We start from the raw sequence: 12369 nt of genomic DNA, 5'->3' as shown, positions 1-12369 counted from the left end.
CTTCTCGCCCGCATACATGGATGCACGTTCATGTCTCCTCGTTCTCTCGGCTTCATACGGGGATTTTATCTCCTCCCTGTCTCACCCTCAGGAAGGGATGCATGACCAATGCTCCTTCCCGTCTCGCCCGCATACATGGATGCACGTTCACGCCTCCTCCTTCTCTCGGCTTCATACGGGGATCATATCTCCTCCCTGTCTCACCCTCATGCAGGGATGCATGACCAAGGCTCCTTCCTGTCTCGCCCGCATACATGGATGCACGTTCACGCCTCCTCCTTCTCTCGGCTTCATACGGGGATCATATCTCCTCCCTGTCTCACCCTCATGCAGGGATGCATGACCAATGCTCCTTCCCTTCTCGCCTGCATACATGGATGCACGTTCACGCCTCCTCCTTCTCTCGGCTTCATACGGGGATCATATCTCCTCCCTGTCTCACCCTCATGCAGGGATGCATGACCAATGCTCCTTCCTGTCTCGCCCGCATACATGGATGCACGTTCACGCCTCCTCCTTCTCTCGGCTTCATACGGGGATCATATCTCCTCCCTGTCTCACCCTCATGCAGGGATGCATGACCAATGCTCCTTCCCTTCTCGCCTGCATACATGGATGCACGTTCACGCCTCCTCCTTCTCTCGGCTTCATACGGGGATCATATCTCCTCAATGTCTCACCCTCACTTCCAACATGTGTAACTTCTTGTTCTCTTTGACGTCTGGGGCATGGGTGGCTACTGCACAGCTCTAGATGTCGCCCACCTGCAAGGTGCTATGGAAAGCACTTTTCCACATTGGACGTGCTATATTAACCCCCTCTCCCCAAATACAATAAAAATAAAGAAATATATGTGCTTCCATAATGTCTACCTTCTAATGTTTCATATGTGTAAGCACATTGTCCTCCTCCTGACCACATTCTAAAACTATGTGCAAATTGTTCCTTCCATAAACTGTCACTTCCTTGGCCCTTTATTTATAATGACTGTTATACTCTCTCTCTTTCCGCCACAGTATAAAAAAGCCTAGCACACCTCATGATTGGACTAAGAAATTCCTGTCATTTAGTTGGAAATGATTTTCCCATTATCCCCAAAAACTCCTCACTGTGTCTAAGAACGCTTTTTTTCACAGGACAATACAGATCAGATTGACTTGAAAGGTCCTTTCACGCGACTACAGAATGCCTCTCATTCCACTAAAAGATACGCCAGTGCCTACAATAGCCTAGGACTAGACTATGAGTCCCAATGTAGAAAGACCACAAGTCCACAGATATGCCTGTTTATTTAAACATCAGTATTATCATCAGCGTGTGACTGTAAAGGCGGGACCTTGCGCTCTCTGTAACGCGCTCCATTGGCAACATCAGTTAAATGTCGTTGGTTCAATCCCTCGCGGATGTTGTTTTTATTCCCATTTGTAACTGGGAAATACTGTCGCTGCAATACATATGTCTTAATCAAGCTAGTGGTTATTGACGTAAATGGCAGTGTTATAATGTTTCATGTACTGCAAATGTCACCACATAATGCGCTCTTAATTAGATTTGGTTGAAATACATTACATTCACCCGATGAAAAAGTGTGCAAAGAGCATTAAAGAAACAAAAGGTTCATAACAGTAACAGGACATATCGAATTGTTTCAGTCCTCCACAGAGATTGCCAATGTATTAATGGAAATTCTAAAATATCTGCCCAACTGCCGTGACATTGCCTCACCGCAATGCCGTGACTCGGATTCGAACCGAGGTTGCTGCGGCCACAACGCAGAGTACTAACCACTATACGATCACGGCGAGCTACTTGGGCTGCTACAATGTGTCGTTCCACCTCTATCATAAGCTGTACTCCATCTGTGATGTCATGACTCATGTTTGAATTAAAGGTTGGTTGTGATGTTATCCAGGAGAATAAGTGGACACCTGATCCCCAGTCACTTATTTAAGATCTCAATAATCAAGTCAGAATCCAAATGAAAGTCATCAAAGTGGAGCCAATTAGAAATAATATAGTTACACAAACCTGGCAATCGTGCGGCAGCCAGGGCCGATAATGGCCCGCCAGCCTGAGAGCAGGAAAGTGTGAGAGCAGTGATGGTCTTGTGAGAGTTTACAGCTGTTATTGACCCTGTCCCCTTCCATTGCAGAGTTTTCTCCCTATAAGAAGTGCAGAGGCTCCCTCCGGGGTGCTAATAGTAAATTTATTTTTTTTGCGCAGGAGAAGTGCTCTTCACCAATTGCACGTGCCAAATCACCCGAAGGCCACCACCATAAAATTCAGGCATTCATGTTCATGCGTCCTCCATGTTATGTCCTTATAAAGGGATGCATGTTCATGATGACTCCATGTCACACCTGCATACAAGGATGCATGTTCATGCCGCCTCATTCTCTTGGCTTCATACAGGGATTTTATCTCCTCCCTGTCTCACCCTCATGCAGGGATGCATGACCAATGCTCCTTCCCTTCTCGCCCGCATACATGGATGCACGTTCATGTCTCCTCGTTCTCTCGGCTTCATACAGGGATTTTATCTCCTCCCTGTCTCACCCTCAGGAAGGGATGCATGATCAATGCTCCTTCCCGTCTCGCCCGCATACATGGATGCACGTTCACGCCTCCTCCTTCTCTCGGCTTCATACGGGGATCATATCTCCTCCCTGTCTCACCCTCATGCAGGGATGCATGACCAATGCTCCTTCCCTTCTCGCCTGCATACATGGATGCACGTTCACGCCTCCTCCTTCTCTCGGCTTCATACGGGGATCATATCTCCTCCCTGTCTCACCCTCATGCAGGGATGCATGACCAATGCTCCTTCCCTTCTCGCCTGCATACATGGATGCACGTTCACGCCTCCTCCTTTTCTCGGCTTCATACGGGGATCATATCTCCTCAATGTCTCACCCTCACTTCCAACATGTGTAACTTCTTGTTCTCTTTGACGTCTGGGGCATGGGTGGCTACTGCACAGCTCTAGATGTCGCCCACCTGCAAGGTGCTATGGAAAGCACTTTTCCACATTGGACGTGCTATATTAACCCCCTCTCCCCAAATACAATAAAAATAAAGAAATATATGTGCTTCCATAATGTCTACCTTCTAATGTTTCATATGTGTAAGCACATTGTCCTCCTCCTGACCACATTCTAAAACTATGTGCAAATTGTTCCTTCCATAAACTGTCACTTCCTTGGCCCTTTATTTATAATGACTGTTATACTCTCTCTCTTTCCGCCACAGTATAAAAAAGCCTAGCACACCTCATGATTGGACTAAGAAATTCCTGTCATTTAGTTGGAAATGATTTTCCCATTATCCCCAAAAACTCCTCACTGTGTCTAAGAACGCTCTTTTTCACAGGACAATACAGATCAGATTGACTTGAAAGGTCCTTTCACGCGACTACAGAATGCCTCTCATTCCACTAAAAGATACGCCAGTGCCTACAATAGCCTAGGACTAGACTATGAGTCCCAATGTAGAAAGACCACAAGTCCACAGATATGCCTGTTTATTTAAACATCTGTATTATCATCAGCGTGTGACTGTAAAGGCGGGACCTCGCGCTCTCTGTAACGCGCTCCATTGGCAACATCAGTTAAATGTCGTTGGTTCAATCCCTCGCGGATGTTGTTTTTATTCCCATTTGTAACTGGGAAATACTGTCGCTGCAATACATATGTCTTAATCAAGCTAGTGGTTATTGACGTAAATGGCAGTGTTATAATGTTTCATGTACTGCAAATGTCACCACATAATGCGCTCTTAATTAGATTTGGTTGAAATACATTACAGTCACCCGATGAAAAAGTGTGCAAAGAGCATTAAAGAAACAAAAGGTTCATAACAGTAACAGGACATATCGAATTGTTTCAGTCCTCCACAGAGATTGCCAATGTATTAATGGAAATTCTAAAATATCTGCCCAACTGCCGTGACATTGCCTCACCGCAATGCCGTGACTCGGATTCGAACCGAGGTTGCTGCGGCCACAACGCAGAGTACTAACCACTATACGATCACGGCGAGCTACTTGGGCTGCTACAATGTGTCGTTCCACCTCTATCATAAGCTGTACTCCATCTGTGATGTCATGACTCATGTTTGAATTAAAGGTTGGTTGTGATGTTATCCAGGAGAATAAGTGGACACCTGATGCCCAGTCACTTATTTAAGATCTCAATAATCAAGTCAGAATCCAAATGAAAGTCATCAAAGTGGAGCCAATTAGAAATAATATAGTTACACAAACCTGGCAATCGTGCGGCAGCCAGGGCCGATAATGGCCCGCCAGCCTGAGAGCAGGAAAGTGTGAGAGCAGTGATGGTCTTGTGAGAGTTTACAGCTGTTATTGACCCTGTCCCCTTCCATTGCAGAGTTTTCTCCCTATAAGAAGTGCAGAGGCTCCCTCCGGGGTGCTAATAGTAAATTTATTTTTTTGCGCAGGAGAAGTGCTCTTCACCAATTGCACGTGCCAAATCACCCGAAGGCCACCACCATAAAATTCAGGCATTCATGTTCATGCGTCCTCCATGTTATGTCCTTATAAAGGGATGCATGTTCATGATGACTCCATGTCACACCTGCATACAAGGATGCATGTTCATGCCGCCTCATTCTCTTGGCTTCATACAGGGATTTTATCTCCTCCCTGTCTCACCCTCATGCAGGGATGCATGACCAATGCTCCTTCCCTTCTCGCCCGCATACATGGATGCACGTTCATGTCTCCTCGTTCTCTCGGCTTCATACAGGGATTTTATCTCCTCCCTGTCTCACCCTCAGGAAGGGATGCATGATCAATGCTCCTTCCCGTCTCGCCCGCATACATGGATGCACGTTCACGCCTCCTCCTTCTCTCGGCTTCATACGGGGATCATATCTCCTCCCTGTCTCACCCTCATGCAGGGATGCATGACCAATGCTCCTTCCCTTCTCGCCTGCATACATGAATGCACGTTCACGCCTCCTCCTTCTCTCGGCTTCATACGGGGATCATATCTCCTCCCTGTCTCACCCTCATGCAGGGATGCATGACCAATGCTCCTTCCCTTCTCGCCTGCATACATGGATGCACGTTCACGCCTCCTCCTTTTCTCGGCTTCATACGGGGATCATATCTCCTCAATGTCTCACCCTCACTTCCAACATGTGTAACTTCTTGTTCTCTTTGACGTCTGGGGCATGGGTGGCTACTGCACAGCTCTAGATGTCGCCCACCTGCAAGGTGCTATGGAAAGCACTTTTCCACATTGGACGTGCTATATTAACCCCCTCTCCCCAAATACAATAAAAATAAAGAAATATATGTGCTTCCATAATGTCTACCTTCTAATGTTTCATATGTGTAAGCACATTGTCCTCCTCCTGACCACATTCTAAAACTATGTGCAAATTGTTCCTTCCATAAACTGTCACTTCCTTGGCCCTTTATTTATAATGACTGTTATACTCTCTCTCTTTCCGCCACAGTATAAAAAAGCCTAGCACACCTCATGATTGGACTAAGAAATTCCTGTCATTTAGTTGGAAATTATTTTCCCATTATCCCCAAAAACTCCTCACTGTGTCTAAGAACGCTTTTTTTCACAGGACAATACAGATCAGATTGACTTGAAAGGTCCTTTCACGCGACTACAGAATGCCTCTCATTCCACTAAAAGATACGCCAGTGCCTACAATTGCCTAGGACTAGACTGTGAGTCCCAATGTAGAAAGACCACAAGTCCACAGATATGCCTGTTTATTTAAACATCTGTATTATCATCAGCGTGTGACTGTAAAGGCGGGACCTCGCGCTCTCTGTAACGCGCTCCATTGGCAACATCAGTTAAATGTCGCTGGTTCAATCCCTCGCGGATGTTGTTTTTATTCCCATTTGTAACTGGGAAATACTGTCGCTGCAATACATATGTCTTAATCAAGCTAGTGGTTATTGACGTAAATGGCAGTGTTATAATGTTTCATGTACTGCAAATGTCACCACATAATGCGCTCTTAATTAGATTTGGTTGAAATACATTACATTCACCCGATAAAAAAGTGTGCAAAGAGCATTAAAGAAACAAAAGGTTCATAACAGTAACAGGACATATCGAATTGTTTCAGTCCTCCACAGAGATTGCCAATGTATTAATGGAAATTCTAAAATATCTGCCCAACTTCCGTGACATTGCCTCACCGCAATGCCGTGACTCGGCAGAGTACTAACCACTATACGATCACGGTGAGCTACTTGGGCTGCTACAATGTGACGTTCCACCTCTATCATAAGCTGTACTCCATCTGTGATGTCATGACTCATGTTTGAATTAAAGGTTGGTTGTGATGTTATCCATGGGAATAAGTGGACACCTGATCCCCAGTCACTTATTTAAGATCTCAATAATCAAGTCAGAATCCAAATGAAAGTCATCAAAGTGGAGCCAATTAGAAATAATATAGTTACACAAACCTGACAATGGTGCGGCAGCCAGGGCCGATAATGGCCCGCCAGCCTGAGAGCAGGAAAGTGTGAGAGCAGTGATGGTCTTGTGAGCGTTTACAGCTGTTATTGACCCTGTCCCCTTCCATTGCAGAGTTTTCTCCCTATAAGAAGTGCAGAGGCTCCCTCCGGGGTGCTAATACTACATTTATTTTTTTGCGCAGGAGAAGTGCTCTTCACCAATTGCACGTGCCAAATCACCCAAAGGCCACCACCATAAAATTCAGGCATTCATGTTCATGTGTCCTCCATGTTATGTCCTTATAAAGGGATGCATGTTCATGATGACTCCATGTCACACCTGCATACAAGGATGCATGTTCATGCCGCCTCGTTCTCTCGGCTTCATACAGGGATTTTATCTCCTCCCTGTCTCACCCTCAGGAAGGGATGCATGACCAATGCTCCTTCCCGTCTCGCCCGCATACATGGATGCACGTTCACGCCTCCTCCTTCTCTCGGCTTCATACGGGGATCATATCTCCTCCCTGTCTCACCCTCATGCAGGGATGCATGACCAATGCTCCTTCCTGTCTCGCCCGCATACATGGATGCACGTTCACGCCTCCTCCTTCTCTCGGCTTCATACGGGGATCATATCTCCTCCCTGTCTCACCCTCATGCAGGGATGCATGACCAATGCTCCTTCCCTTCTCGCCTGCATACATGGATGCACGTTCACGCCTCCTCCTTCTCTCGGATTCATACGGGGATCATATCTCCTCCCTGTCTCACCCTCATGCAGGGATGCATGACCAATGCTCCTTCCTGTCTCGCCCGCATACATGGATGCACGTTCACGCCTCCTCCTTCTCTCGGCTTCATACGGGGATCATATCTCCTCATTGTCTCACCCTCATGCAGGGATGCATGACCAATGCTCCTTCCCTTCTCGCCTGCATACATGGATGCACGTTCACGCCTCCTCCTTCTCTCGGGTTCATACGGGGATCATATCTCCTCAATGTCTCACCCTCACTTCCAACATGTGTAACTTCTTGTTCTCTTTGACGTCTGGGGCATGGGTGGCTACTGCACAGCTCTAGATGTCGCCCACCTGCAAGGTGCTATGGAAAGCACTTTTCCACATTGGACGTGCTATATTAACCCCCTCTCCCCAAATACAATAAAAATAAAGAAATATATGTGCTTCCATAATGTCTACCTTCTAATGTTTCATATGTGTAAGCACATTGTCCTCCTCCTGACCACATTCTAAAACTATGTGCAAATTGTTCCTTCCATAAACTGTCACTTCCTTGGCCCTTTATTTATAATGACTGTTATACTCTCTCTCTTTCCGCCACAGTATAAAAAAGCCTAGCACACCTCATGATTGGACTAAGAAATTCCTGTCATTTAGTTGGAAATGATTTTCCCATTATCCCCAAAAACTCCTCACTGTGTCTAAGAACGCTTTTTTTCACAGGACAATACAGATCAGATTGACTTGAAAGGTCCTTTCACGCGACTACAGAATGCCTATCATTCCACAAAAAGATACGCCAGTGCCTACAATAGCCTAGGACTAGACTATGAGTCCCAATGTAGAAAGACCACAAGTCCACAGATATGCCTGTTTATTTAAACATCTGTATTATCATCAGCGTGTGACTGTAAAGGCGGGACCTCGCGCTCTCTGTAACGCGCTCCATTGGCAACATCAGTTAAATGTCGTTGGTTCAATCCCTCGCGGATGTTGTTTTTATTCCCATTTGTAACTGGGAAATACTGTCGCTGCAATATATATGTCTTAATCAAGCTAGTGGTTATTGACGTAAATGGCAGTGTTATAATGTTTCATGTACTGCAAATGTCACCACATAATGCGCTCTTAATTAGATTTGGTTGAAATACATTACAGTCACCCGATGAAAAAGTGTGCAAAGAGCATTAAAGAAACAAAAGGTTCATAACAGTAACAGGACATATCGAATTGTTTCAGTCCTCCACAGAGATTGCCAATGTATTAATGGAAATTCTAAAATATCTGCCCAACTGCCGTGACATTGCCTCACCGCAATGCCGTGACTCGGATTCGAACCGAGGTTGCTGCGGCCACAACGCAGAGTACTAACCACTATACGATCACGGCGAGCTACTTGGGCTGCTACAATGTGTCGTTCCACCTCTATCATAAGCTGTACTCCATCTGTGATGTCATGACTCATGTTTGAATTAAAGGTTGGTTGTGATGTTATCCATGAGAATAAGTGGACACCTGATCCCCAGTCACTTATTTAAGATCTCAATAATCAAGTCAGAATCCAAATGAAAGTCATCAAAGTGGAGCAAATTAGAAATAATATAGTTACACAAACCTGGCAATGGTGCGGCAGCCAGGGCCGATAATGGCCCGCCAGCCTGAGAGCAGGAAAGTGTGAGAGCAGTGATGGTCTTGTGAGAGTTTACAGCTGTTATTGACCCTGTCCCCTTCCATTGCAGAGTTTTCTCCCTATAAGAAGTGCAGAGGCTCCCTCCGGGGTGCTAATAGTAAATTTATTTTTTTGCGCAGGAGAAGTGCTCTTCACCAATTGCACGTGCCAAATCACCCGAAGGCCACCACCATAAAATTCAGGCATTCATGTTCATGCGTCCTCCATGTTATGTCCTTATAAAGGGATGCATGTTCATGATGACTCCATGTCACACCTGCATACAAGGATGCATGTTCATGCCGCCTCGTTCTCTTGGCTTCATACAGGGATTTTATCTCCTCCCTGTCTCACCCTCATGCAGGGATGCATGACCAATGCTCCTTCCCTTCTCGCCCGCATACATGGATGCACGTTCAGTCTCCTCGTTCTCTCGGCTTCATACAGGGATTTTATCTCCTCCCTGTCTCACCCTCAGGAAGGGATGCATGATCAATGCTCCTTCCCGTCTCGCCCGCATACATGGATGCACGTTCACGCCTCCTCCTTCTCTCGGCTTCATACGGGGATCATATCTCCTCCCTGTCTCACCCTCATGCAGGGATGCATGACCAATGCTCCTTCACTTCTCGCCTGCATACATGGATGCACGTTCACGCCTCCTCCTTCTCTCGGCTTCATACGGGGATCATATCTCCTCCCTGTCTCACCCTCATGCAGGGATGCATGACCAATGCTCCTTCCTGTCTCGCCCGCATACATGGATGCACGTTCACGCCTCCTCCTTCTCTCGGCTTCATACGGGGATCATATCTCCTCCCTGTCTCACCCTCATGCAGGGATGCATGACCAATGCTCCTTCCCTTCTCGCCTGCATACATGGATGCACGTTCACGCCTCCTCCTTCTCTCGGCTTCATACGGGGATCATATCTCCTCAATGTCTCACCCTCACTTCCAACATGTGTAACTTCTTGTTCTCTTTGACGTCTGGAGCATGGGTGGCTACTGCACAGCTCTAGATGTCGCCCACCTGCAAGGTGCTATGAAAAGCACTTTTCCACATTGGACGTGCTATATTAACCCCCTCTCCCCAAATACAATAAAAATAAAGAAATATATGTGCTTCCATAATGTCTACCTTCTAATGTTTCATATGTGTAAGCACATTGTCCTCCTCCTGACCACATTCTAAAACTATGTGCAAATTGTTCCTTCCATAAACTGTCACTTCCTTGGCCCTTTATTTATAATGACTGTTATACTCTCTCTCTTTCCGCCACAGTATAAAAAAGCCTAGCACACCTCATGATTGGACTAAGAAATTCCTGTCATTTAGTTGGAAATGATTTTCCCATTATCCCCAAAAACTCCTCACTGTGTCTAAGAACGCTTTTTTTCACAGGACAATACAGATCAGATTGACTTGAAAGGTCCTTTCACGCGACTACAGAATGCCTATCATTCCACTAAAAGATACGCCAGTGCCTACAATAGCCTAGGACTAGACTATGAGTCCCAATGTAGAAAGACCACAAGTCCACAGATATGCCTGTTTATTTAAACATCTGTATTATCATCAGCGTGTGACTGTAAAGGCGGGACCTCGCGCTCTCTGTAACGCGCTCCATTGGCAACATCAGTTAAATGTCGTTGGTTCAATCCCTCGCGGATGTTGTTTTTATTCCCATTTGTAACTGGGAAATACTGTCGCTGCAATACATATGTCTTAATCAAGCTAGTGGTTATTGACGTAAATGGCAGTGTTATAATGTTTCATGTACTGCAAATGTCACCACATAATGCGCTCTTAATTAGATTTGGTTGAAATACATTACAGTCACCCGATGAAAAAGTGTGCAAAGAGCATTAAAGAAACAAAAGGTTCATAACAGTAACAGGACATATCGAATATTTTCAGTCCTCCACAGAGATTGCCAATGTATTAATGGAAATTCTAAAATATCTGCCCAACTGCCGTGACATTGCCTCACCGCAATGCCGTGACTCGGATTCGAACCGAGGTTGCTGCGGCCACAACGCAGAGTACTAACCACTATACGATCACGGCGAGCTACTTGGGCTGCTGCAATGTGTCGTTCCACCTCTATCATAAGCTGTACTCCATCTGTGATGTCATGACTCATGTTTGAATTAAAGGTTGGTTGTGATGTTATCCAGGAGAATAAGTGGACACCTGATCCCCAGTCACTTATTTAAGATCTCAATAATCAAGTCAGAATCCAAATGAAAGTCATCAAAGTGGAGCCAATTAGAAATAATATAGTTACACAAACCTGGCAATGGTGCGGCAGCCAGGGCCGATAATGGCCCGCCAGCCTGAGAGCAGGAAAGTGTGAGAGCAGTGATGGTCTTGTGAGAGTTTACAGCTGTTATTGACCCTGTCCCCTTCCATTGCAGAGTTTTCTCCCTATAAGAAGTGCAGAGGCTCCCTCCGGGGTGCTAATAGTAAATTTATTTTTTTGCGCAGGAGAAGTGCTCTTCACCAATTGCACGTGCCAAATCACCCGAAGGCCACCACCATAAAATTCAGGCATTCATGTTCATGCGTCCTCCATGTTATGTCCTTATAAAGGGATGCATGTTCATGATGACTCCATGTCACACCTGCATACAAGGATGCATGTTCATGCCGCCTCATTCTCTTGGCTTCATACAGGGATTTTATCTCCTCCCTGTCTCACCCTCATGCAGGGATGCATGACCAATGCTCCTTCCCTTCTCGCCCGCATACATGGATGCACGTTCATGTCTCCTCGTTCTCTCGGCTTCATACAGGGATTTTATCTCCTCCCTGTCTCACCCTCAGGAAGGGATGCATGATCAATGCTCCTTCCCGTCTCGCCCGCATACATGGATGCACGTTCACGCCTCCTCCTTCTCTCGGCTTCATACGGGGATCATATCTCCTCCCTGTCTCACCCTCATGCAGGGATGCATGACCAATGCTCCTTCCCTTCTCGCCTGCATACATGGATGCACGTTCACGCCTCCTCCTTCTCTCGGCTTCATATGGGGATCATATCTCCTCCCTGTCTCACCCTCATGCAGGGATGCATGACCAATGCTCCTTCCCTTCTCGCCTGCATACATGGATGCACGTTCACGCCTCCTCCTTTTCTCGGCTTCATACGGGGATCATATCTCCTCAATGTCTCACCCTCACTTCCAACATGTGTAACTTCTTGTTCTCTTTGACGTCTGGGGCATGGGTGGCTACTGCACAGCTCTAGATGTCGCCCACCTGCAAGGTGCTATGGAAAGCACTTTTCCACATTGGACGTGCTATATTAACCCCCTCTCCCCAAATACAATAAAAATAAAGAAATATATGTGCTTCCATAATGTCTACCTTCTAATGTTTCATATGTGTAAGCACATTGTCCTCCTCCTGACCACATTCTAAAACTATGTGCAAATTGTTCCTTCCATAAACTGTCACTTCCTTGGCCCTTTATTTATAATGACTGTTATACTCTCT

General features: G+C 46.0%; 4 non-coding genes across 4 annotated transcripts; all 4 read right to left on the bottom strand.

Annotated features, from left to right (window-relative positions):
* Positions 1-1730: 1730 nt before the first annotated feature.
* On the bottom strand, positions 1731-1802 carry TRNAH-GUG (transfer RNA histidin (anticodon GUG)). The gene has a single exon. It is a non-coding gene; the product is annotated as a tRNA-His (tRNA).
* A 2161-nt stretch (positions 1803-3963) lies between these two features.
* Positions 3964-4035, bottom strand: TRNAH-GUG (transfer RNA histidin (anticodon GUG)). The gene has a single exon. It is a non-coding gene; the product is annotated as a tRNA-His (tRNA).
* Positions 4036-8516: 4481 nt separating this feature from the next.
* TRNAH-GUG (transfer RNA histidin (anticodon GUG)) lies at positions 8517-8588 on the bottom strand. The gene has a single exon. It is a non-coding gene; the product is annotated as a tRNA-His (tRNA).
* A 2278-nt stretch (positions 8589-10866) lies between these two features.
* TRNAH-GUG (transfer RNA histidin (anticodon GUG)) lies at positions 10867-10938 on the bottom strand. The gene has a single exon. It is a non-coding gene; the product is annotated as a tRNA-His (tRNA).
* Positions 10939-12369: the final 1431 nt, after the last annotated feature.

This window comes from Ambystoma mexicanum (assembly GCF_040938575.1).
Source record: "Ambystoma mexicanum isolate Mex_15411 chromosome 12 unlocalized genomic scaffold, UKY_AmexF1_1 Mex_chr12_unloc.1, whole genome shotgun sequence".
Lineage (NCBI taxonomy): Eukaryota > Metazoa > Chordata > Amphibia > Caudata > Ambystomatidae > Ambystoma > Ambystoma mexicanum.
The sequence above is the reverse complement of the archived record's forward strand: the minus strand, read 5'-3'. Positions and strand labels throughout refer to the sequence as shown.